The following is a 27,380-nucleotide window of genomic DNA, read 5'->3' on the forward strand; positions in this document are numbered from 1 at the left end:
CCTGCCACCAGGGGAAGGATTTGAGAGCTCACAGGCTTATCCCAGTTCCGGTTCACACTGCGTTTCCTTTGTGTGGTTGAGATGCGTTCTCTCAGCTTCCTGTTCCTGCCTGCCTCTTGCTGCCATGGCATCCCTACCAGTATGAACTCTGACCCTCTGGAATCATAAACCAAAATAAACTGTCTTTCTTAACTTGCTTTCCAGTCACGGTATTTTATCACAGCAACAGATAACAAATACACAGACAGGTTAGGGTGGCTAACGGCCATACAGTGGAATACTACTCAGCCATGAAAAAGAGAAACCTAGGGATGGATTCAACATCCTCAGTGGGCTTGAGGGGCTTTACTTCGAGTGCCTACAATGCATCTCGTCGATTGCGGGTTGTGACAGACAAGTATCTGGGTGGAGAACAGGGAGGAGCCAGTGCAGCAGCAAAGGTGGAGCACCATGTGGTTAGGGAACTCAGCTTCTGAGTCCCAGCTGCAGTGGTGGTCACACTGGTCTCCACGGAGACGATCTGAGCACTGCACGCTCAGCTCAGCGGTTTTAGGCACACGCCCCACACTGTAATTATGTAAGATGGAGTCACTGGGGAAACCACAGTTGTGTTCTATCTCTCAGACCCACCTGTAGAGCGGTTCTGTGGATTCTGTAATTATTTTAAAACAAAACAGATTTAAAGACAGGAGTGCCCAGCCGGTAATCAGGGAGTGCTAGGATTACAGACCACACCCATGTGCTCCAAACCCCAGTCCTCAAAGCAGATCCAAGCGGCCGCAGCTCTGTGAGCAAGCTTCTACTCAAACTGCGCCTACCGTCCGCCACTGCACGCTGCTAACTCCTCCTGTGAAGCCGTCATCCTCCCCCCAGACACTTCTTTTTTTTGATACTGCTGATCTCCTACCAGAATGTGCATCGTACTTACTCAACTGGATTATAATTATTAACGGTTCTTGTTGGTATCTCCGATGCAATCTTTTATAAAACTTTTTATATGTATATTAAAGGCCAGAGATGCGAGCTGAAACTTGATTTAAGGAAATGTATAGACAGCCGGTGCACCCGTGAAAAGGGCCGAGCAACACTTATCTGGAAGAAAATCCAAACACCGGGTGAAAGGGTCTAAGGCTAAGATCACCCGGCAGACTGAAGGAAAAAAAAAGAAAGAAAGAAAATGGCTGCTCCTAGCTATGGTGGAGGAGGTCTATTGTAGATAAGTGGGCCCCCCCAGAGGCAGGGACATCTGGGAGAGTCCAGGGTGGACATGGTCAGACTAAGCTGTGCCTTGTGGGAAGACGGGGAGAAGGGAGAGGGAAGAGCAGGAGGACCAGATGCAGCAGCCAGGAGGCCCAAAGTACAAGGAGAGCAGGGACCCAAATAGTTGGAGTCTAGCAAAGAGCAGCCCAGCCCCCTGAGCTGAAGAATTCAGGGTGTGAAGCAGCATACAGTGGCCAGGAGGTCCCTGTCACAGGGGACTGAGACATCCAGGGAGATATGTTAAATAGGCACCTGGCCACTTGTTCCCAATATTCAAAACCTGCCGCTGACACAGACCAGGGCTGAGGAGGCACAGCACCTGCAATGCCAGCGTGCCATCTAGGAGAAGTTTGCAGCTTCCTGCAGAGCAAAGGCAGACCTACCTTACCACACAGCCCGTCTCTGCCCTGGCTCCTCACAAGAAATCTATGCGTATGACTATATAAAGACTTTTTCTCTTGTGCTTTTCAAAGGTTTAGCGACTTTAATAGCTGCAAATTAAAAACAATCCAAATATTTGCCTAAAGGTGGGTGGTGAAGCCATGGGACATTCCCCACCCCTTTAGCAATAAAGGAAAAAAATGGCTGGTTCACTCAATAGAGACCAACATAGGGCAGGAAGGCAGGGTGTGTGCATGCAACAGAAACCCAGCTTCCTGTGGTCTTAGGAAGTACAGGCTGTGGTGCGCAGAGGCAGATTGGTCATTGCTGAGGTGGGAGGGGGACAGAAAAGAGTGGGAGGGAAGAACGCGGCATAGGAAGAGAAGTGGAGAAGCCCGTCGTGATTGGTGTGATCCACAGGCGGATACATATGCCAAAACTCTTCCAAGTTGTGCAATTTAAATATAGGTAGGTTGTTTTCTATCAATCATTCATAGGTAAAGGTGGGGGTAACATGATAATGCTCTTTTGTCCCCCCCCACTTAATCAGCTTTAAGGAGAAAAGCCTTATATAAATCATTATTAATCGCTCTCTCATCGCTCTTACCTCTTGGCACTCTCTCCTCTCTGCCCCTCTTGGGCTCCCCTACCCCCTCTCTCCATGGTCATGGCCAGTCTTTCTCTCTCTCTCTCTCTCTCTCTCTCTCTCTCTCTCTCTCTCTCTCTCTCTCTCTCTCTCTCTCTCTGCCTTTCTCTGCCTCCACTACCCCATTAACTCCCATCCTTTGCTCTGAATAAACTCTATTCTATACCAAAAAAAAAAAAAAAAAAAAAAAAAAACATCTCCACTCCAGGTAGGAGCCCTGCAGCCTGTCTGATGCAGGCGGAAGCTGGATCAGAAAGCCTCCAGGGCCTAGGGTATCTGCAGCTGTCATGTGTCAGGCTGAAGCCATCCAGTCTCCAAGGCTGAGCACTAATGTTTCTGTGTTGTGAGGACTCTTGGTGAGCCTTAGGCAGCAGATCCTAGCAAAAGCAGACAAAGAGGAAAACCTGAACAAAGACAGTGGGAAGGGGTGTGTGTGTCACATCTCTGGAAACTAAGATGTCACCTCCCCATCCTGGGTTGTCATTGCTACAAATGTCTGTAGCAGCAAAGCTCAAGGCAGACCTGGACAGGAAGGTGGCAGCGCTGGCCTCCAGGACAGCATTCTGTTTGACCAGAAAGATTGGATGAGACAGACCCTGGTCAGTCAGGAGACCAGACTCCTGTTCCACTTGAGCAATAAACAAGGCCTCCCCCTTTCTGGAGGTCTACTTCTTCCAAGGAAGGAGGCGAAAGAGCTCTTTGAACCCTAGTTCAAGTTCTCTGAGCATACTATAGAGCAGAGCTTTTCATCCTCAAGTGGCATGGGTGCCACCGTCAAGAGGAGTCTTGATTCGCTGTGAAGCCGCACCCCACAACCCTGACACCCCGGCTTAGAGCAGAGCACTCTTCTGTCTGGCAGTGCCTTTCTAGATAGCTCCTGGCCACTCTTCCTTGTCCCCTCAGCTGCCCCTCTTCCCCACATGTCCTGGTTAAGGGTTTCCATAGCTGTGTTAGAAAAGCATGACCGAAAGTAGCCTGGGGAGGAAAGGGTTAATTTCGTCTCCACAGCACAGTCCATCATCAGGGGAAGCCAGGAACCAGAAGTCCACGCAGAGGCCATGGAAGGGGCACTGCTCACTGGCTTGCTCCTCATGGCTGGCTCAGCCTGCTTTCTTACAGAAGCTAGAACCACCAGCTCAGGGGCTGCTCCACCCTCAGTGAGCCTGGCCCTGCATGTCAATCATCTATCATGAAAATGCACCCCAGCATTGTCCATACCCCAGTCTAGTATTCTCTCACTTGATGCTCCCTCTTCTAAATGACTGTAGCGTGTATCAGGTTGACATAAAACAAGCCAGCCCTGCATACACTGCTTAGTGTGTTCGTCATAGACCAAACACTTCAAACTAAGGTTAGGGGTCTGAGCACCCTGGAATGCACAGTAGCTTCAGAGGTAGTCCCTGCCTTTAGAGTCCTTGAAAGACAGGCTGGAGGTGTGTGGCTCTAGCAAGAAGGATAACCTATGTCCTATAGGGTCTTGTTTCCAGAAAGTTCCTCCCCTTGTCCTTGTTAAATCTGTGTGACCAAAGCTGAGCCGGACTTCTCGCCCAAGCAGGCTGGGCTATTTGGCTGCCATATAGTAGACACTCAGTAAACAGCTACAAAACTAGATCAAAGTCTTCTCGCCTGGGATATTTTCTGAACAGGACTCTAATAGCACAAGAAATAAACCTGAGGGTTGAAATGAAACCAAGAAGCTCCCATAAAACAAAGAGAACTGGAGTGAATAGACAGCCTGCAGAATGGGAAGACGCCTTGGCCAAGTATACTTCAGGCGACAAATATGTCAATAAACGTGTCAGTGTACAGGCAGCATATGTATCCTAAAATGTTCATCATCCTTAGCCATCAGGGCAAAGCAAATTAAAACTAGTTTGAAATTCTATCTCATCCAAGTCAAGAAAACAAACAACAACAAGTTCTGGTGAAGATGTAGGGAAAAGGAACCATAATTCAGCACTAATAAGTGTGCAAACTAGTATAGCCATTGCTGAACCCATATAGATGTTTCTCAGCTAACTGACATAGAATTTCCAGATGAGTTAGCTACACCCAAAGGGGTAGGCCACCACACCAGAGAAATGCTTTACACATCAGGTTTATAGCAGCACCCTTCACCATACCAAAGAGATGGAACCAGCGAGATGCCCATCAACTGAGGAAAAGATGAAGAAAAGGAGGTCTAGCTACACAACAGAATTTTATGCAGGCATTAAAAAAAAAAAAAAAAAAAAAAACATTAAAACGGATAGAACTGGAAATCGTTGTGGTAAACTAAGTAGCCAGATTCAGAAAGACAAACTGCCTTATGTTTTCTCTCCTAAGTGGACCGTACCTCCAACCACAGAGGAAAACAAAGCATCCATCATGTGTCCCTATAAAGAAACCAGACAACTCGGGAGAGGGAAACCCTGTTTCTAGCCAGCAGGGAGGCCTGGGAGGTTACAGCGGGCCCATCTCCTGGAACACGACATGGACACGCTGCAGGAAGCACAGTCTCCCAGATCTGATGTTCTCTCACAGTACAAGGAAGAGCCCCTGGGAGATCTGCAAACTCCACGCCCCTGTTCACAAGCATTCCGAAGGAGAGTGATACTCCCTTGGGGGAGGAAATGCTTACAGGCGCTGGCCTGGGAACCCCTGCCTGGATGATCACTTGCTGTCAAGGGCACTTGGCAGCTCTGAGAGGAGCTTTTCCAGATCCAAGCTTCAGTTTCTGTACCTGAGACATGGGTGCAGGCACACGGAGGGTGCGGAGGAAAGGAGGGTATACAGGCGGAGCAGAGGGTGTGGGTGTTCAATCCACGCCTGCCTTTTCTCACCTCTCAAAGATTCCTCAGTCCTCAGAGGAAGATCTTCTCCACCTGCATCAGCATCAAGAAGGAAAACCAAGTCCCTGAAGGAAAGAGGCTTATGTCCAGGAGGACTATAGACTGCTTCTGAAAGGTACTGAGTCTTTGGCAACAGTGCAGAGGACAGCCTGGGAAGGGCAGAGGCAGAGCTGTTAGCTGGAGTCCACAGACATGTTCCATTGCTGGTTACATACAAGAGCTCAGGGTCAGGCAGCCTCAGGGCCCAGGCCCCTCCCCATTCCAGCATCTTCCTCCAGAACTTCAGGTAGCTTCACCTCAAGGGCTGACCACCAGCTGCTAGGTGGTCTGGATTCCCTGCTGCTCTGAGCTCTCCTCCCTTTCTAATTTCCTGAACCACCAAGGGAAAGTGGAATGGTACCAAGGTCTCACCCTGTCCCTAAGCCCTTTTTTCAAGGACGAGAAAGCAAAAAGTGTAACCAGAAGACTGAGAAAGAAGGAGAGGGGAGAGGGCAGAGGCCAGGACTCCATTATGCTAATTTAATTAGCTCTAATCTGCTGACGGCAGGGCCTTGAAAGAGGCTTTTGTTGAAACTTCTTGTTTGGCAGGAGGTCACGCTCACCCTCCCTCAGAGATTATGAGCCCTGACTAGGGTTCTGGCTCTCACATCCAGGGTTGCCAAGCCTCCTTTTTGCACTTCCCTGACCAGCCTCTCAACTTTTCCAGAAAGAAAATGCACCGCAGATGTTGGTCAATAAATGGAAGGTTTTCATCTGCCGTTATGAAGAGATATCAATAATTCAGAAACACATACACACACCACATACCAAGATGTCAGTCACAGAAAGAAATGCAGCCAGATCCCCAGCACAGCCAGAAGAAAACTTCTAGAAAGCCTGCTCTGTAGGTCCTCCAGTCTCAATGGCAACACATCATTCTCCCACAATGGTCAATTCTGGGTCAGTCTGCACACTGCTTTGTATTATTCTATCCTGTTTTGGGGATTTGGGGGTGTTGGTAGTGTTTCATTTCTATTTGTAACAACCAGTTTGTAAAATCTCAAAGTTGAGAATGAGAACTTTAAAAGGCTTCTAGGACAACCTTCACCCCCCTCCCCCCCAGCCCTCGGAAAAACAAAAGAAACAGTCTAGACAGGAAGCCATTGAAGAGAACTCTTTAAAACTTTGATAAGGATACTAGAGTGTAGCACTTCACAACTGGCTTCTGGCTGGGTGCTGGTAGAGAAGGACTCAGTTTTCTTTAAGGGTCTGGCCTCTGGGAGTTTGACCACGCCCCACTGAGTACAAGGGCAGCAACACAATAGGGCCCTTTCTTTCTTTTCCTTTCTTTCATTCTTCTTTCTTTTCCTTTCTTTCTTTCTTTCTTTCTTTCTTTCCTTCCTTCTTTCTTTCTTTCTTTCTTTCTTTCTTCCCCTTCCCTTCCCTTCCCTCCTCCTCCTCCTCCTCCTCCTCCTCCTTCTTCTTCTTCTTCTTCCTCTCCCCCCTCCTCCTGCTTCTTCTTTCCTTCTCTTCCCCCTCCTCCTTCCTTTTTCCTCTTCCTCTTATTCCTCCTCTTCCTCTCCTTCCTCCTCCTCCTCTTCTCCTTTTATCTTTCAGGGGAGATCACAAGGATAGGGGGACCTTGGAGGACTAGGAAATGGATGTGATTGGGGTGTATTTTGTGAAATTGCCTCTGTGTAGCTGAGATGGGAGCAGATGGCTGGAACTGAGCCTTAGGGAACTGCCATACCTTTCCCCCAAAGGACCACTGTGCCCTCTCCTTAGAGCTGGATGCAAGGATTCTTACCTCAGCATCGGGCTGGAAAGTGGGGACCAGGTATTTGGGGAAGGCTCAAGGGGGCCAGTTCATTTCAGTTGACTTCCCCGGCACTGATAGCTTCTCTCTCGGCCACCGGTTTCAGAGCTTGGCACAGCTGGCTCTACCCCTGCAGAGAAAAGTGAGAGTACAACTGAGGCCAGAGCACAGGGTAAATACGACGTGGGAGTGGACATCCCCCCCCCCCAAACACACACACACATTTACACACACTCTTGTCCTCTCTCCATCACCCTACGCCAGCAGCTCCCACCTCAGGGTCCCTTGCAGAGTGCATTCCTCCCCAGAACAAGCCAGTCTCCTCCCAAATGGCCTAAGCTGGCCATCTGTTCATTGCTGTCCACCTGCTTTTGCCCAGTCTGAGTAACAAATTAAGTGAAGCAAACTTTACTAGAGCCACGGAATCCTGATGCTACTCATTATTAGTATGGAGAACAGCAAGGTAAGTGGTCCTCAGCTCCAGCCCAAGTCCCACGACTTTGTTGATCTCGTCAGACCTGCCCAGTCTTCCCACCGGAGACTGTGCTCTTACAAACGGGAATGCAAGTTCTCATTCATTCTGGAAGCATTTCGGACTGGGTCTGAATTTTCAATCCATAGACTACATCTGAGAAGACTGAGTTTTTAAAGTAGCTGCACTGGACCTTGAGCCAGAGAGATTTAGGTTCCATTTATACGTTTTAAACGATACAAAATTTAAACGAAAAGAAAAAGTTATTGTTGCTCTACCCAAGAAAACTACACATGATAGGAATACCCTTTCTATTAGCATTTCCTCTAGGCCCTGCCCAACATTTACCTAGCAACAGCCAGGTACAAGCTGGCTCACATATAAAAGCGCTCTCTCTCTCTCTCTCTCTCTCTCTCTCTCTCTCTCTCTCTCTCTCACACACACACACACACACACACACACACACACACATCTCACTCTTACATGTTCCCTGCTGGCTGCTTCCGTTCTTTCTCTCTCCTCTCTCTCTCTGTCCTTCTCTGTCCCCTCTCTTTCTCTACCTCTCCTCCCTTCCCCACACCCCTTCCCAGGTCCCAAATAAATGTCCTTTTATACCAGATCTATCTTATGACTGATACCTCAAGGGAATGCCTCAGCACGGAGCCCACTGAGGCACTGCCTCCCTCCACACCATACCTTGTTTTATAAAACATATCACTTTCTGATTCTTGGTTAATCTTTGTCAGCTAGACTTTTTTTTATAAAGATGGTAATGGGCGAGGTGTGGTTTAATGTGAGTCCTCACAGTGTTTGCAGTGCCATTTAATGGCTACATTATATGTATGTGTCCCTGAGCACCTTGTGATCCTCATGCAGTGCCCTACCATAAATTCTACAAGGCCCTCAAAGGGTAAACATTTAAGTCCCCAATAATTCTTTTTGTGCTAGTTACAAATATATGAAACTGTATCACCCCACACCCCTAAAACAATAAATTTTCAGAGATCCATCACAAGAAAGAAGCAAAAGACCTCGACAACAAAAACTTCAAGATACTGAAAAAGGAAACCACAGAAAATACTGAACAATGGAGAGATCTTCCATGATCCTGGGGTGGCAGAATTAATGTGGTCAAATGGCTGTACAACCAAAGTTAATTTACTGATGTCATACCTCACAGGTTCAGTGAAAGAAACAATTCAAGAATTCATATGGAACCACAGAAGGCAGTAATAGTCAAAGTGGTCCTAAGAGTAAGGCCACAGCTGGAAGTATCACACACAATATCTAGCATCAGATCATACACTGCAGCGCTGCCCTGACAAAGACTGGCATCCCAAAAGACAGGAAGACCAATGTAATAGGACAAAGGATGCAAAACTCAATGCTACACTGTGCCCACCTAAGCCTGTTCAGCAAATGGGGCTGGCACCACTGATCGGCAGAAGATGAAATTAAAACCACGTCTCCACCTTAGACAAAACTCATTTCAAAGTGGATCAAAGGTCTTTATTTAAAACCTGACACACCTCAATTTCTAGAAGGAAACATAGAGAATGTTCCTCATCAGGGTAAGCAAGAACTTGTTAACCAGAACACCAATAGCAAAGGAGCTAACCCGTGTTAACAGATGGAGCTGTTAGCAAATCAAGTTTCTCTGACCTGTTCTCTGATCTGTTTCTCTGACCCCTAAGAAAGATTCAGTCAGCAGGGCACACACAGCCCACAGAAAGGCACACACAGCCCACAGCAGGGCACACGCAGCCCACAGCAGGGGAATCTTCCCCAGTTACACTTCAGAAGCTAATAGCCAGAATTACAAAGAACTGCATAAACTGAAATCCAAGAAAACAAAATTGCCAATTAACAAGTAAGCAAAGGAACTGAACAGATGGTTTTTTAAAAAGGAAAGAAGAAACACAAAAGGGCCAATACACATTTTTCAAAGTCTTCAATATCTCCAGCCATCGGGGAAATACGAATTCAAACTGCTTTGGGAAACCATCTGCTCCTAGGCAGAATGGCTGCCGTCAACAAATCTGACAAGTGTTGAAGAGGCTGTGGGGAGAAAGGAAACCTTGTTCACTGTTGGTGAAAGTGCAAATTAATACAGCCATTGTGTAAATCAGCTTGGATATTTCTCAAAAAACTAAAAAATAGAACTATCATGTGACCTAGCTGCTTCACTCCTGCACACACCCCCAGGACTCCTGGCCTTCCCGGAAAGATGTCTGCACGTCATTTTCCTTGCTGTTTTGTTCACCACAGCAAACAACTGAAACAGCCTATTTGCTCATCAACAGATAAATAGATAATGAAAATATAGTGTGTGTGTGTGCATTTGCACATGTGTGTATATGTATGTATATGTGTGTGTGTGCGTGTGTGTGCGTGCGCGCGCGCGCTCACGCGCGCACATGCTATTCAGCTCTAAAGAGAAATAAAACCACAAAATTTGCAGAAAGAGATGGAAGAACTTGGAATGCTTCGAATGAGTAGCATTAAACAAGATCACATAATCACAGGAAGAAAGAAATAACACTTGTTCTTCAAAGAAGAATCTAGCCAATAATATTTGTTTATATGTAAGCAAATATACTCGTGGGCTCAGTGTAACATGCAGACAGAACAATAGAGGGTAATAATTAGGGAAAAGGGAGGATCGCATGCAGGCAAAGGTCACGAGTCACGAGAGAGGACACAGAGACACTTGTCTTTTATTTCAGCTCTGCTGTGCATTTTTAATTTTTTGGTGCATAAAATACATTTGATACTGAAAACTCAGAATCTAATGTGACACTCCACAGCTTCAGATATTCTGTTGATACATTCAGACTTTGGGTCTGCTTAATTTTACTGTGGGGTATATGATATAGGTCTCATATCAAATATCATATATCATATACATATATACATGTATCATATATATCATATGTACATATATATGAAAGCCATAATTCATTCCTTAAACTACAGTCTTGGAAACCAAATTGCTGAATCAAAGACTTTCCAAATCGCTCAGGTTTTTGCATTCTGGAAATATGCAAGCCCCAAGGCCACCGTGCTAGGGAGGAGTGCGTCTCTCCTCCGCACCACAGCCACACTAGGGAAAATGAAATTATCAGAAGTCAGGCTTTCTTGTGCTCACAGCAAGCTCAGCTTTGGTCTAAGATGCTGGGGCAGGAGGGAGCAGGGGGGCAGGTGGGGGGAGGGAGGGCGGTACCTGAGAACGAACAGGCAAGAAGTGAGAAAGCCACGAAGGGCGGGAAAGGGACAGTCAAAGCACAAAGACAAATGTGCAGATGAAGAAAAAGTTTTAGAGGCAAAACACACCAAGGGCCATTCCCAGACAAGACAGGGGTAAATGGAAATAGGAAACCGAAGCTGACCTTGCCGTTTGTCAAGTTGGAAATATCAAGGCTTCACAAAGATTGAGGCAGAGTACAGTCAACAGTAAAACCAACAGGTGATACCAAAAAAAAAAAAAAAAAAAAAAAGAGTTGCTGGAGGCCTTGGGTACCTTGTTGCTGTGTATAATTAATGTCAACAAAACACCAGAAGCCAGCCAGAGACTCTGTGGTGAAGGCGGGTAGCCAGCTAAGTGAGCTTACAGGCTGCCAGAGATCAGCACTAGGCCTTCAGGAAGGAGCCTTCCCCAGGACAAAAGAGCCCTGGGCGGCTGGCTCACCAGTCTCCTTCAGGGGAAAGCCCCACCCCACAGGTACATAGTCTCTCTGTAGTCAGCCTTTTTGCCGTCTTTGATTCTAAGCCACGTTTTATTTAGTGAGAAGTAGATGAGTAATTCACCAGGTCGTCTACCCAAATAAATGGCGGGATTTCTGAGACCCAAATGTCACCAGGGAAAGAGACCTGACTCCCCTGGCTTTTCCTAGTTGACTATCCCTATATACCCACTTCTGGCAGGCCCCTGAGGGGGGTGTGAGCTCCCTGGGGGGCCCTTAAGTAAATAGTCTGCAGGCTTCCAACATGCCTGCCTGATACAAGTCACTCACACTCCTGGGCCTGCCCTGGTGGTTGAGGGGTAGGCTTTAAGGATAATTAAATAAAGCAGGTTAACCAGATATTGTTTCAAAGATTGAGACCTAGGGTTAAAGAAAAATGGCAGGAACCTGTGCTAGGCAAAGGACTCACACAAGATTGAAGGAAGAGATCAGACCCGGAGACAGTGCCTGTCCCGTGGCTGCAGTAGATATGAAGTCTCTGTGTTCGTCCTGAATATCTTTCACAAAACCCCCTTCTGATGGAATTTAGGTGAAATGCACAACCCCACCAAAACAGTCTCTCAGGGCTCTAAGTCTGCAGTGATCGATCACGGGCTGTGGACCGACTGGAGTTGCTGAAGTACAGCCAGGTGAGTCTGTAAAGACTTTCTGCACACACTGGACAGGTCACTGGTCCCCTCATCTCCAAGCAGTCCATGTGAGCATGTGTCCTCTGGTCTCCAGCAGCTGTCAGTCAGTCTACACTCCCAACCCCTATCGTCTCTCCCAGCAGCTCTTACGGATCCACCCTCAGCTCTCAGGAGGGTAGCCAAGGTTTTCCTGTGTGTTCTGTCTGAATCCCCCCTCCCCGTATCCCTTGCTGCTCTGACAGCAACTCAGCCAGTCTCTCCTTTCTTCCACCCAGAAGCCCCCAGAAGACAAAAAGTCTAAAATGGGGACTCTCTTGGGGGTTACTTGCCTTCTGGGATGTTTCCTTTAAAATACTGATGCATGGGGTACTGACCACAGGTCACAGCCACAGCTTCATGAGCAGTGCCAGCAGCCCAAGAAACCCACAAACTGACTGAGAACACACCCTGAGAATGTCCTGGCTCAGCCTCACAAAACAGAGCAACGAACGCTACAAGTTCTGTTTACAGTCAGGCTGGTGTAGCCGTCACAGGTACGGAGGGCAGCTCCCCTGAGGCACCGGACCCTGGAATGGAGGAGTATTCTGTTGACTTTGGAGGCATTCTTCCACACTAGTTGGAATGTGGGCAGTTTTTCGGATAACATTTGGGCATGAATGTAGATTAGCTAAGTGCTTTTACAAGATCCTTACACAGAAGATACCCCAAGAGCTGAACCTGTAAATCTGCTGAGCGCTTAAGTCAAGTGAGAAAACACTGTAATGGAAACTCTATATGAACATTTGCTGACATCAAGAGGCTTCTGGGACAGCCCTCTATGCCATCTGGCCCTGCTACCCCTCCCAGGATGCATGTTCCCTCTAGAAGGTTCATCTGTGAGGCCCCAGCCCAGGATTAGGGGATTCCTATCTCAGACCAAGGATTAGCTGCAGCTGTTTCCCTAGGTTCCTTTCTCCCTCTCCCTCTCCCTCTCCCTCTCCCTCTCCCTCTCCCTCTCCCTCTCCCTCTCCCTCCCCCCCCCCTCTCTCTCTCATTTATTTATTAACTGCCATGCTAGGCACTCTGTTCCAGTTGACTTCTCCATTTCTCACATGGAGAAGTCCTATAAGGCAAGGAGTGTTCTGCCCATTTGCTGACGCAGTAACAAGAGATCTAGTAAGGAACCTAAGCACAGAGCCGGTGACTAAAAATTTCACAGGCAGACCAGCCTCCTAAAGGCCTCTGCTCACTCCAAGGGAGGAGCTGAAATTACATGGGAGCCAAGGATAAAAGTCCCAGAGCGGTTTCTAACACAGCAGGAGAAAAGACCCAGGACATTTTCAGAGCATCAGCAAAGGTCACCTAGCACTGTCACATGCAAAAAAAAAAACCCACGGAGAAAAGACTCAGCCACCTGGGGAGCTCAGGTCCACAGCGGTCACCCTTGCAATCTCAGCACCCATCAGGACACTAGAAACACTGAGCCCCCCTTTCTAGGCAATGCAGAGTGCTGTCCCACCTGAGGCACCCCACCAGGCTCAACACAGCAGCAGCCCCTGCCCAGCTCCCCACAGCCTTGGTTTCTACTGAGGAGAAACACAACAAACTTTCATCTCTTGGCTACTTCTGTGCTCCTGTCAGCATCTGTAAACCACATGCTTACAAGGCTCTTGTTTTTAGCATTGGGTGTTAGTCATGTACTTCCTATTATGCAAAAGAAAGATTTAGTTCTCTGTGAGCCCACACACTTCTCCTAACGAAGTTACACCATTCCGTCTAAGTAAGCCTCGAGCTTCTCATTATGTGACCATGTGGTTACGCTCACAGCAAAGACGTGTGATCTGTCTCAGCTCACTCCCTTCACACACAACTCTTAACTGTCATTTCAGGAGTCCACAACTATTCTCCTGTTTGAATGCCTGGTTTTCGATATAAATCTCAGTAATCCAGTCTCTTCTTTCCCACCAAACCATACAACTCTTCAAAGTATAACCAAAGACTGTTATGTAATGGGCTTCTTTTGTTTCTGATTTCTTGGAGCTTTCCCTTCTGAAAATTTCTCTCCTCCTACACCAACCCAAACTAGTTTGCTTCAGGGCGTACACTGGCGCTTCTTGCCTCTGAGAGCAAACACCATTATTCCACCCACAAGTCTGATTAATAGATTGTTATGAGTCTGACAGAATGTCTCAGAAATCATATCCTCTTGAAATTTTTCTTAACTTTTAGATGTATTTATTTATTTAGTGTACATGTGCACGCACAGGGATGCCAAAGTGTGTGTGTGTGTGTGTGTGTGTGTGTGTGTGTGTGTGTGTGTGTCTAGTTCTGAGATTGACATGAGGGAGTTACTTTGGGGGATCCTGGGGACTGAACTCAGATTGTCTTGGTAGATGGCAAGAGCCTTTATCCACTGGACAGCTCTGGAGTCAGTGTCTTCAGGCTAGTGTTCCCATCTTCCTCACCTGTCCCAGAGTTTCACTTCTCTCCTATTTATTTGCATTCACTGGCGGTGTGGCGCCCTTCCACAGAGCCACACCTGCCACTGCCTGGCTCTCGGCTGTTCTAAGTGTCCTTTTCTCTTTTTCACTAGTGCCATGTACTTGGTCACTTTTTCGATCTAGCGACCTACATCCTTCAGTTCTCTCTACCTGTTTGTTTTCGTTTATTGAAAATAGTTTTTCTCTTTGTAAAATATATTCTATGGTTTCCCCTCCTGTACGTCCTCCGAGATCCAAACCCCCACCCCCCATCAGAATCCACACCAGCTCTGTCCCTCCTGAGAAAACACGGCACCTGAGGAATAATGATAAACTCAGCCACCTCCTGAGTCCTCCACTGTCCTTGTTATTTCTCTAACACTTTCTCCTTTGGTATTCCTGTTCTCTTGTTCAGTACATCTCACTACTCAGATATTTTAGAATAACCCGCTTGTTTTCCATTCCATGGCCTTCTTGGTTTCAATTTCCTAGGTCGAACCCTGTAGCTGTTTCCTTCAGCTCTCATGCATTTACACATCATCCCCGAGAGTCCTCTCCCCCTCTCTGAGCTCTCCTTGCTGCGGGCCTCCTTCACCACACCCTTTTACTTCTGAGTCTAGTATTGTAGTTTGGGGGTTTGGCAGGTTGGTTTCCTGTTCTCTACCACTGAACCACATCCCCAAGCCCCGAAGGTTTCCTCTGCTCTTTATAGTACCTCCATTTTTCCAGGTCATTGTTTTTGGTGTGTGTGTGTGTGTGTGTTGTGTGTTGTTGTTGTTGTTTATGTGTGTTGTTGTATCTCTGTATTTTTTATGTGTATTGTTGTATCTCTGTGTGTGTTGTTTATGTGTGTTGTTGTATCTGTGTGTTGTTTATGTGTGTTGCTGTATCTCTATGTGTGCTGTTTATGTGTGTTGTATCTCTCTGTGTGTGTTGTTTATGTGTGTTGCTGTATCTCTATGTGTGCTGTTTATGTGTGTTGTATCTCTGTGTGTGTTGTTTATGTGTGTTCTTGTATCTCTGTGTGTTTTGTTTATGTGTGTTGTTGTGTTTGGTGGTGGTGTGTTTGTGTTGTTGTTGCTATTGTTGTCTGTTTGTTCTGTCTTTCATGTCTCAATATCTCTCAGCTATCTACTGTCCCTTAGATATGCTGTGAAATTCTAAAGTGAAGCACGAGAAAGGACTGGATGCTGGGTTGGGAGGGCTTACCACGGAAATACTGAGATTACTTTGTACATTTTATTGAGGAACTCCTAATACAAGTATCCGTAGGCCTTTTAGTCGGGCAGTCAAACAGCATCACCTTGTCTAGCTAGTGTGGGCGGTTGGCCAGACTCACCCTGGACCTGGAGGCGCCGACCTACTCCTTCCCTCTGGGGCAGAACACCATGTCACACACACATATTTGGGCCTTCTGTGCTAGACTTGGTTTATAAAAGATTTATTTCTTTTGTTTTATGTGTCTGAGTGTCTGGCTCAAGTGTGTGCCTGTGAACCACAAGTGTGCCTGATGCCCAAGCAGGTAAAAAGAGAGAGCATCTTCCTGGAGTTACGGATGGTTGAGAACCACCACGTGGGCGCTGGGAATTGAACCCAGGTCTTTGGCAAGAAGTGCTCTTAACCACAGAGCCATCTCTCCAGCCCCTCGTGACAGGTCCCAGTCAGCTCTGAAACCTTAGTATGCTCTTGGAAATATATTTCAAGGAAATATTAGTTACCAAAAAATGCATAACTTTATATAGGCCCTCACTTCAATTCCACCAAGTAAGCTAACAATAAAACTTGATTTCTGCTTTGAAATTAATCTCGGGGCATTCAATTTGTGTTTCCTATGCCTCCAGTCCCATTCAGAGGGATTTTGTCTCTCTAGGGGGGCTGTTTGATCACAAGGAATGGGAAACTGGGGCAGCTTAAGTAAGAGTTGAGTGCTAGGAGGGGCAGCTTGACAGAAAGGGCAGCTGATGGTGTGAATGTCTCCCTCGTCGCTCTATTCTAGCAAGCTGCGTTATTTTGAGAGAGTTACTTTACCTCTCTGGGCCTTGTTGGTCTTCTCACCTGGAGACTGTGGGTTATTCCAGTTAAGTCTAAAGTGGTGCTGGGAGGACTTAGTCCAGCTCCCTAGTGTTTTATTTTGGAACTCAGCCCTAGGGGACTAGTTATGGATAAGGAAAGATGAAACCCTCCCTCAGTCTCATAGAAAGAACTCCCTATTGGAAAACCACAGGGCATAAGTAAGTCAGCTGGCCTCGTGTGCTGTGGGGAACAGCACAGCTGGCGAAAGGAGAGGGGTTTAAGAGGAGAAAGCTCAGATCACTACTTTATACAAGGTTGTTAAATTATCTCTGTCAAAATGACATCCACGTACAAGCCAAAAAAGATTGAACAAACCACAGGATTGTGGGGGTAGCAGGGGGGAGGTAGCTTGGAGAGATCAGAAAGCACAGAGGTTCTGTGTCTGAGGTGCAGGCCTCAATAATGAGGCAAAAGGAAGAGGCAGCCTGTAAGGGGCAGATGTCTAAGAACACTTTACAGTTCCTGAAAAAAAAGAAATTACACATTGCTGCAATTTTTGAAATGGTAACGCTGGTGTTTTTTCTTTTTCTTTCTTTTTTTTTTTTTCAAAAATAAGCCATAGGAGCTAGAATATCAGCAGGCCCGGGTACAAAATTATCCTGCAAATTAAAAATAGAGATGAGCCTGTCTTGAGGCAAACTTGGTGAACCAAATAACTAATCCATCTCTTGGCTTACTACAAAAGTACAACCAGCATGGTTGGCATTCATGGATGGAGCCCGGAAGAAGCATCTGGAAGGACTCTGGAGTTGTAAGTTCTAACTCAAGACTACTGGCAGTGGCAGCTACTTCAGAAGACAGCAGCTCAACTTAAGGTTTGCATTTGGGGTGTGTGCTACACACCCAAGGGAAGCTTCCTGGTGGATATTTGAACATACAAACAAGGGGGTTCAGCGGAAAGGTCTGGAGCGTAGACACCAGGAGAAGGTTGTCAGCATAGCAAACTGAATGAGATCAGGGACTGAGGTGCAGAGAAGAGGCCACTATGGGCCATTCCAAAGTGACCAGGTGACAATAAGCCAACCACAGAAAGTGAGGAAAGAAGGCTAAAGATGAGAGCAAAAAGAAGTCGTCTTTAAAGTGGGATGGGACAGGCTTTTATACAGCCCTACAGAGAAGCCAAGACGAGGCTCAAGATGTGGCCATTGCATTTGGCAGATGATTGATGACCGCGATTGGTAGATGCTTGGGGAGAAACAGACTTGGGTGGGAGTGAGTGAGGAGAAGCAGCAGGAAAGGAAGATACGAAAGCATTTCACTACAAGGCCTAAGAAGCCAGGGGAATGTACCAGTACACTCAAATGGTAGGACGGAGACAGAGCAGCCATTCAGAGATAGGTAGATGAATAGATGGTAGGTAGACCCGTTATAGAGACAGGGCAGAGGAATGTCACAGCAGAGAAACAGTACTGCTGAGAGAAGGACGAGATGCCAGAGCCACATCCTTAATGAAGATAGAATACTATATATTCACAAATAAAGAGGGCAAGTCAGTAGGACTGTGGTGGTTTGGATGGGCTGACACAGTTTAATGATTAGTCACTAGGGAGTAGAACTCTATGGTAGTACTGGAAGGATTAGGAGGAGTGGAGGGAGTATGTCACTGAGGGTGGGCTTTGAGATTTCAAAACCCCAAGCCAGGCCTAATGTCTTTTCTCTCTTGGCCTATAGATCAGAATGTAGCTTACACACTTCTCCAATACCATGCTTGCCTGCCACCGTGCTCCCTGCCACCATGCTCCCTGCCACTGTGCTCCCTGCCACCGTGCTCCCTGCTACCATGCTCCTTGCCATGATAAAAGACTTAACCTCAGAAGCTGTGAGCAAGCTCCCAACTATAAATGCTTTCTTGTTATAGTTCTTTTTATAGTTGTCAAGGTCATGCTATCTCTAAACAGCAATAGAACGGTGACTAAGACACAGGAGAATCCATGGTAATGGGAAGAAAGGAGGAACCATGTAGACACAGCTTTGGTGATGGAGATATCTTAAGGTCTCAGTATGGGTGTCTCTAAAAGAACTCCTAACCAGCAGTACAATGGCATTAGAAGCTGGAGCTGAGGAAGTCTGGAAAGCTCACCACTAATGGTGTTAGTGTTCTTGTAGAAGAAACCTTAGTGAGCCAGCAGCCCATATATACCAGCTGGGAACTAAGAAGCGATTCTGTCAATGCCTTAATCGTGGGCTTCTCAACCTCAGTTGATACTGCTTGTTACAGTGACCTGGACTGACTAAGACACGTGACACCAATGCTCTCTTCATCAACACCATTTCTCAGGCAAATGTGAAGCGAGGTTGTCAGGTAAGAGTAAGAGAGTGAACCCTAGGCTGTGTGGTGGTAGTGCACGCTTTTAATGCCAGAACTTGGGAGGCAGAAGCAGGCAGTTCTCCGAGTCCCAGGACAATGTGATCTACAGAGAGAGTTCCAAGACAGCCACAGAGAGGGGTGTGAGGGAGAGGGGTAGGAAGAGGGAAAGGAAGAGGAAGAAGAAGAGGGAGAGGGAGAGCACAAATCCTGGATATCAAGAAGGTGGTGTGAGCCTTCTGAAGAGAAGGAAGACAGTATGAAACATCCCTGCAGACGACAGAACAATGGTTCTTGTCCATGTCTGCCTGGGAACAACTGCAAAGTTTTAAGAAAAGGCTAGTGCCCAGAACCACCCTACAGAGACTTAGACTTGATTAGATTAGAGCAGAATCGAGACTCTTCAGGTATACTAACAGCAGCCAGAGGTAGGACACAGGACCAAGGGGGCGGCATATGAGCTAGGGAGACCAGCATGATGGAGGCGAGTCACCACTTCCTACATTCCCTTGGTCAGGCAGGCATGGTGCAGACTGGATTTAACCGGACCGGATGAGAGAAACACAAAGCCCTGGACTGTGCCTGGGCATGGTGTGGAGCCCAGCAGCGGAAGATGTCTGCATTAACTTTCCTCCTCATCAGCCAAATGACCCGTAACAGCCGCGGAGACCTTATGTTTCTGTCTCAGGTAACTCATCAAATGCCTGCCATGGGGCTTTCAAGTTGTTAGCAGATTACTGAGACCTTGAGTTAGTTCTTTTTGACATTAAATGCTGCCCGAGATGTCCCTGAACTTTCCAACAACAGCAGACGTCACTCTTGCCCACTTACTCTCTCTCATAACTTGATATCGGCACATCAAGGCTCCTGGACTGGGAAGCTCTTCCTGCCCACACTACCTGGGTCCTGCTCTGCCTCTGGAGGCTCGGCATCTGTAGATCCTGTCCAATGATGAACCCCCACACCCCCACTCCTTTGGAAAGGCCCACCTCTGACCTGAACCCTGAGCCTGAGAAAAACTCTGTGCTGACAAGTAGCCCATAATGTCCTCTTATAAGCAAGCTTGGTGGCATCCCTACCTGTATCCATCCACCTTCTGGAAAAAGACTGTAGACCCTGTCCTAACCCACCCTGAGTGGACTCAACAGCAGAAGATGCCCATAGGTTTGCTTGTCAAGAAAGCCACTATCCTGTGATGTCTAGGGCCAAATTCCAACAGACACCCTTCTGTCTGGTCCTACTATCTCCTCCTGACTCCTGCTTTAAAGATCTGGGAAACCCCTCATTTTTAGGGGTGGGGTCCTATCTCTTCTCTAGCCTTGTCATTCTTCTTCCCTCAGCAACTGGTTCATCTCTTATGCTCCACTGCACACGGCCCTCTCTCCTCACAGACTGGCAGCTCCTCTAGAATCTGCTTCTCATGCCTTTGTATGTGCAGTGCCTAGCAGAATCTGGTCCACTGGGGGTAAGCAACAACTGGGAATAACCATTTAAAAGGAGCTGCCATCTTGACTTTTGTAATTAAAGCCACACTTTATGTGAAGAAATACGATTTACAAGTTAAATAATGTGGTAATAAATGATTTGATATAGTTAGATAGATAAAGTTATAAACAGAAGAAAAAAAGGGATAGTATCAGGTTACAAAGTCCCTCTCCCCAAAATATTTTATCAATCACGTTTTCAGGGCTGGGAAGGTGGCTCAGCAGTGCCGAGCACTTGCTCATGCAGAGGACCTGTGTTTGACAGCTACGTGGCAGCTCACAATCATCCATCACTCTGTTCCAGGGAATCAGATGTCGTCTTCTGACTTCCTCGGGTACCAGGCATGCATGTGATGCACAGACATGCATGGAAGCAGAACATTCCTAGCCATGAACTAAAGTAAATAAGTCTAAACAAAAGGATCACATTTTCTAAGGGGCAAGTATGATAAGTCTTCCGTACTACTCATTGTGGTGTTGGAGTAGCAATGGTCCCCAGAGACTCCTGTGTCCAAATGTTCAGCTCATGGGGACTGAGTGGCACTATTAGGAGGTGTGGCCTTGTTGGAGGAAGTGTGTCACTGTGTAGGTGGGCTTTGAGGGCTCCTATGCTCAGGCTCTGTGCCTGGCTGCCTTCGGATCAAGATGTAGACGTTTTCAGCTCCTCTAGCACCGTGTCTGCCCACACACTGCCATGCTCCCCACCATGATGATACTGGACTGAATGTCTGAACCTGTAAGCCAGCTCCAATTAAATGTTGTCCTCTATAAGAGATGACTTGGTCATGGTGTCCCTTCACAGCAACCCTAACTAAGGCACTAGTCATGTCCAATAAGGCACTAGTGGTCAGTGGAACTAAAAGAAGGCCCAGCTTCCCCAAACACTGCCTCAAAGGAAGAACACACGCTGGACTCTTTTGGAATGTAAGCATGGCTCTTGCTACTTGGAAACAGGAAAGATGAATGCACATACCCACTCCCTACAGAATGAAAGAAAAGAGAGCCCTACGATGACGGTGAAACTAGAAAGCAACAGCTTTACCTTCTTCCTTCTGACTCTGACCCTTTCGCCTACACTCTGTCTTTCCTTACGATTCGTAGTAACCTCTCTTGGCCTCCTTTCTAAAGTTTGCCCCCACTCATACCTATTGACCTACGCACACACATAGATTATAGGACAGAAGCTGAATACGAGGACAGACATATGGCTTGTTGCCTTTTCAAAGTAGAGTCGCCTCACTCAATATTATACTTTCCCGGACATTCCATTTTCCTGCAATTTTCTTTTATTTTTTTTCTTCACAGCTGTATAGTATTCTGCTCTGTGAAAGTTCTGCATTTTCATGATCCATTCATCTGTTGATGAACAGCTAAGTTGGTTCTGTTTCCTTGCTACTGTAAAAAGGAGCAGCAATGAACAGGAATGGAGGTTCAAGTATCTCTGTGGTAGAGCATAGCGTCTCATTGCCCAAGAGGACAATGGCGGGGCCATGTGGCGATTGTTTATTTATTTATTTATTTATTTGCAGACTCTCCATTGATTTGCACCATGACTATATAATTTGCACTCAAACAGCAACGAATAAGGGTTTCTCTTCCCCTACATCCTCTCCAACATTTGTTATCAGATTTATTGATGACAGGCATTCTGATTAGGATGAAATTGTAAGTACCTCAAATCATTTCCCTGATAACTAGGGATGTTGAATGCTTTTAAAAACATTTGCTGACCATTTCTGTTTCTTCTTTTGAGGACTACATGGTTCATTTTTTCTTCAGTCTATTGTAGACTGGCATTTGTCTCCTGGGTCTCTGTCCACACACCATCTCTGTTTCTCTCTGTCTCTCTCTCCCTCTCCCTCTGTCTCTGTCTCTTTCCCTCTGTCTCTGTCTCTGTCTCTGTCTCTGTCTCTGTCTCTCTCTCTCTGCAGTACTTTGTAGATTCTGGATACTGAGCTGAGGTCTTTGAAACAGCCATTTGTTAATCACAGTCATGTGTCCAGTGCTAGTTGAAGCATGCATGTCACTGCTACGAAGCAGGAATAATTACTGCAGACTATGATTCAAAATGGGCACCTGAGGAGTTCGGTCTTCAAGTTCAAAGAGTTAACAACACATCTGGAATTTAAGCCCAAGTCCACCTAGCTGGAAAGCATGTGACTTCCCGAGCCTCCCCCTTCCCTTCCCCCCACCCCCAAATCCTCGCCAAGGGCTTCCTGAGGAAGAAGACTATAAAGGTGATTGGGTGGCAGCAAATTGCTCGGCCTCACCTGGTTGAGTCACCAAGACTATCCCTGGAGGCATGGGCAGGACAGACTCTTCTGAAGCAGGAGTGCTGCCCTGGGCAAGGCTGCAGGGCTCCTCTTTGCCCCTGTCCCCTCCCTTTCCCAAGAGACAGTCCAGAATAAGACATCCATTGTGAAGATGAAAAGAGTCGCAGCCTCATGCCCTCTAGCAGGAAGTATCATCTGGGGGATTTAGTCCTCAAACCCTCATTAGCCTCCTCCAGCTCAGGCCCTGGGCCAGTATCCTCCAGCCCCACGGCAGCATTTGTCAGAGCTGGCAGGCTGCCTTCTTCCTCTCTCTCCTGGAACAAACCCCGATGTCTTCAGTTCCCAAGGGGCTCAGACAAGCAAGGCTCCAAGCCCGGCTGCCCAGCGCAGTTTACATGAGAGCCACACCTGACACATTCCTTCTTCCATCTCTGCTTGACTCTCCCTCCCAAAGTCATAATTGACAGGGAGGGAAAAAAAGTATTCTTTCGCGAGGTGAGCACAGCTGCAAGGTGGTGCTTGCCCCAGACAGCTGGGGCTCGCTGCCTCTCCCTGCTCTCCTGGCCTCCCCTGCAGAGCTGCCGTGCATGTGTCGTGGCCAAGCGTGGCCTATGATGACCAGGATTGCTGAGCTCATTCCAGGAGACACCCCAGGGCTCAGTCTTGTGCTGGGCCTGGAGCTGTGCACAATTCCTACCGCCCAAGAAACCACAGCCTAACAAATAACTCTGGTTCAAGCGATGAAAGAACTCCTTTCTCTGTCAGCTTCAGGGGCTTCGTCTGAACTAAGGCTAAGGCTGTCTGCTGCTGAGCATGGTGACATATTGCCTGGCTCTCGTAAGCTGAGAGATCAGTGGATTCAGACAGGTGGATCCCTTCAACATTATAGGGCATGCTGGGTATTTACAGTAATGTGACCAGGCCTACACGTGTGGGCACACATTCTCCTAGGCTAAGGCTTTTGAACCTCCAGACCCTTCCAGGGCCTTCTCTATTCTTCCTAGAGTATTAGGAAGATGTTCCAGGCCACATTAAATCAGTTTGAGATCTAGGTGTCCTTCCTTCTGAATGCAGTTTGTCCTCATCGGTACCCATACAGAATGAAGACTGCCACCGTACTCCGTGCCAACCCTATCCTGCCTGTCTCTTTCCTGAGCACCAGCCTTTCCCAGACGTGGAAGGGGAACTGCCTGCCTTGCGGTTCTCACATTCTTCTCGTAGTATGCACGTCTGGACACCCTCCTCCACCCTCGCGGAGCTGTTGACAGCCATCGAGACCAACTCCCTAGGACAGGCATTCCCCAGCAGCGGGGAAGACAGGAGAAAGACTCTCTCACCAGGGCGGGCACCACAGGTGCCTGCCCAGCCCTCTCTGCTGCTTCCCACCGCAAGCAGGGGCGGATTATCTGAATCAAGATGCACAGTGCCGTCCTCTTGACCCAGTCACTCGTTTCAACACTTCAGGGATCCAGTCTGTGGCTACGAGCATTCAGAGACCTGTGGGTGCGTTAGCCGGTATACACCTTCAGGAAGGCAAAGCCTGAGTCACAACAGCAAACCCTCTGTGTGGCTCTTCTATCTTTATTCATCCTGTAATATCTGTAGCCTGATTTGAGCATTAAAAACTCATGACAGGAGGCAGTGGGCCAGTTGTCACCCCTGTTAATGAGAAGGAAATTAGGGGTGTCATTATGTGGGCTGGGATCGTATTGCAACTAGATACCAGAGTCTGGACAATAGAGTGTTATCAGATCTAAAACTTCAGCTATAAAATTTACAACCTAAGGTGCTTCAGACAAGAATGTTCCCCATATCTCATCATCACCAGGAAGTAGAACCGCTTGGGAAGGATTCGAAGGATTAGGAGCTATGGTCTTGCTGGAAAAAGGTGTGCCACTGGGGATGGGCTTTGAGGTTTCAAGAGACAACGCCAGGTCTAGTGTCTCCGTCCCTGTCTCTCTGTCTGTCTTTTTCTGTGTCTCTGTCTGTCTGTCTGTCTGTCTGTCTCTGTGTGTGTGTGTGTGTGTGTGTGTGTGTGTCTGTGTGTGTGTGTGTGTGTGTGTGTGTGTGTGTGTGTCCTGCTGCCTGCAGACCAGAATACTCTCAGCTATGGCACAGAGCCATGCCTATCTGCTTCCCGCCATGATAATCAGGGACTAACCCTTTAAAACTGTGAGCAAGCCACCAATCAAATGGTTTCTTTATAAGAGTTGCCATGGTCATGATGTCTCTTCACAGTAGTATAACAGTAACTAAGGCACTGTCTGCTGAAGTCTATTTTCTTTTACAGGATAAGTACGTAAGCACATGTATAGTAAGTTCATTGATAAAATGGAGCCTGTGGCGCTTCTTCCTCCCTTCCTCTCTTCCCCTCTTCCCTCACTCCCTTCTCTCCCCAGTTCCCTCCCCCTCTCTCCACCCTCTTCTCTTCTCTCCTGTCCTCTCCCCTGCCCTCCTCTTCCCTCCTCTCTCTCTGTCTCATCCCCGCCCCTCTCCCTCCCTTTCTCTGTCCCTACTTTCCTCTCAACTCCCCTCCCCATGCCCTAAATAAACTATTTCCTGCTTTAAAAAAAAATGCAACCTGTGAAAAACATATCTCATATTTGCCTTTTGTAATTTTTGTTTCAGTAAGGTAGCTAATCAGGTCTCTCTATAGCTCCACAAGTCATAGCACAGGAGGAAACCACAGGCTGTGGAATTCAGAGAACCCATGAGGTTTAAGTCACAACTTTACCCTGAATTACTTTAGGTAAACCACTTTAAACTACAGTACCCTCAGCTCAGGAAAAACAACTCTGTGTTCCATGGGGCTGCTGTCAGGGCCAAAGAAAACTCCATCTCCCCAAATTCTGGCGCCCGTTCCCCCTACCAAAGCAGCCATTTCCTCATCATTATCAAGGAGGACAGAGGCTATCTGTGGGGCCTATTAGCTCACGAAAGCATAGAGGTGTCCAGGGTCATTCACCCCACCCCTCCCTCAGCTGGTCATCCTAATGAACCCTACTATTTTTGGGAATCAATTCTCCTCTTCCTCTCTAGGGATCCCCTCTCTTGGTCTCTCTGACCACACACTCTCTCTCTTCTCTCTCGCTCCTTCGTCTCTCTCTCCTCTCACGGCCAGGTCCAGTCTGCTAGCCAAGTTCAATCTACTACTTTCTCTCTCCTGGCTCTGGCCTCTTCCAGATGCCTCTTATCTACAATAAAACTTTTCACCAACCGTACGTCAGAGAGGTCATGTCCTCGGTTTATTCATCCGAGGCCTAACACTCAGTTTATACAAACAGGTGTGTGCTTCCTGGCTTGCCCAGCTATGCATTCATTCGCCCTTGCTCTCCGGCCACAAGTTACTCACAATGACCCTGACAGGCCACACACTTCCCCACCTCCTCAGCGTTTCTCACCTCAGAATTCACCTTCCGCACCCGGGCCAAACGGTCTCCTCCGAGAGGCCTTCCCCCTGGCAGCTTCTGAGTCTCATGATTTAGTGTGCCTTGTTTTGCCTCAAGGCTGTCTACACGATTGAGTCCCAAATACCCATGAACAGGACAAAGACAATGTCCTGTTCATCTGCATCTGTCACCCGACTCAGCAGTCTGCACACTCAGTGGTCAATGACGCCATTTTTAGATGAGCGTAAGCAGGTCTTTCTGTTCTGTTTGTTTTTAGAGCCATGATCTTCCAAGCCATCCTCTCTAGTTACCACTCAGTCAATTTTACCCTCATACTCTCAGTACTAAGAAACCCTTTCCGGTGCCAACTCCAAGATCAGGCAACCCCCATCTGGAGACCTGCTGGAGACCTCTGCAGCCAGCTGTGGCATGGGACCAAGTTTTGGGCAATGACAAGAATGATGTGTGCCTCTTAAGGGTTCCCTGATAGTTGACCATAGGGATTAGAAGGAAACGTGAGTAGGGTACATTGTATGCTTACATGACAGTGACCTTATGTAACTCCCATGCAATAAAGTCTTTTTAAATAAAAATTTTAGAGTGTCCTGCCCCTGAGCTACCATGATACTCCCGGGTTATCTAGTAACTTTCTCTAAGAATATCATCTGTGTTCTCCTCAACTTTTTTTTCTTGTAATTCTGTAGTTTTAGTTCAGCCCATAATTTCATTGCTCTGTCTTTGAGTTCTCAATTCATTAATTCTCAGGAAACTTTATTTTGAGTAACTAGACTACACCTCTCCCCCTATCCCAAGACCAACTCCAAACCAGAAATTACCCCGGAAGATGAAAACAGTAGCCCGGGCACTCACTTACGGTTGGGTAAGACAGAGCAGTTTTGCTTGTAAGTGAATTTTGTTCCTTCCCAAATCCTTCCCACCTGTCCAGTCCAGCTGAAGAGCCTTGTTCCACCCCTCCAGACCCTCCACCACACCCATCCCAATCCCAGATGTTTCACAGGTAATGCCTAAACTCCCACATGAATCTGAAATGTTTTAAGAGGAAAAAAGAGTCCTTCATCATCCTTTTTGTCACATATAAAGGTTTCTTTGGACATTTCTGGTCTACTGGTTGGCTGAATAAACAGAAGCTACAGGAGAGGGTGGCAGTAGGCAGCTGGCCCCGGTGTAGCAGAGGGGGTTGATGCTGAGAGGCAGGGGGATGCCTTGAAAGACTGAAAGAAAAAGAAGGTTATCTCAGCTAGCAAAGGCAGACTTCAGCTTGCCCCTGCAGGCCCTGGAGTGGAGGCCAAATGCCTGACTGGAAAGCAAGATGACCACATCAAGTCCAAGCACCTCAGCTCACTGAATGATTTGCCTTCGAACAAGTCATCAGACTGCCTTCAGCTTTTGTTTCCACACCCACCAAACAGGTAATAACAGTGCGAGCGTGGCTCACAGGGAATGAGGAAAGACTGTCCTGCGCATACAAGCACCCAGCCTCACTTCTCTCCACTTCCTGTCTCTGATGTTCTTCCTTCAGGGTCAACCTCAACACATCAATAGTCCGACCCTTACCCTTGACCCTCTGTTGAACAGTCCATTCTCACTCTGCTGTCAGAAGAGTAACCGTGCTACCTTCT

General features: G+C 47.3%; 1 protein-coding gene across 4 annotated transcripts in view; it reads right to left on the reverse strand.

Annotated features, from left to right (window-relative positions):
• St6gal1 (ST6 beta-galactoside alpha-2,6-sialyltransferase 1) overlaps nucleotides 1-27,380 on the reverse strand; it is a 131,144-nt gene that overhangs the window by 93,668 nt on the left and 10,096 nt on the right. For 3 of the 4 annotated variants that reach the window (XM_052158516.1, XM_052158510.1, XM_052158512.1), the window contains exon 2: nucleotides 6,905-7,043. The gene's annotated coding sequence lies outside the window, so the exon portion shown is untranslated. Of the gene's footprint in view, nucleotides 1-5,109; nucleotides 5,268-6,904; nucleotides 7,044-27,380 lie in introns of all 4 variants that reach the window. The other variant, XM_052158513.1, reaches the window with a different exon arrangement.

This window comes from Apodemus sylvaticus, chromosome 15 (assembly GCF_947179515.1).
Source record: "Apodemus sylvaticus chromosome 15, mApoSyl1.1, whole genome shotgun sequence".
NCBI lineage: Eukaryota > Metazoa > Chordata > Mammalia > Rodentia > Muridae > Apodemus > Apodemus sylvaticus.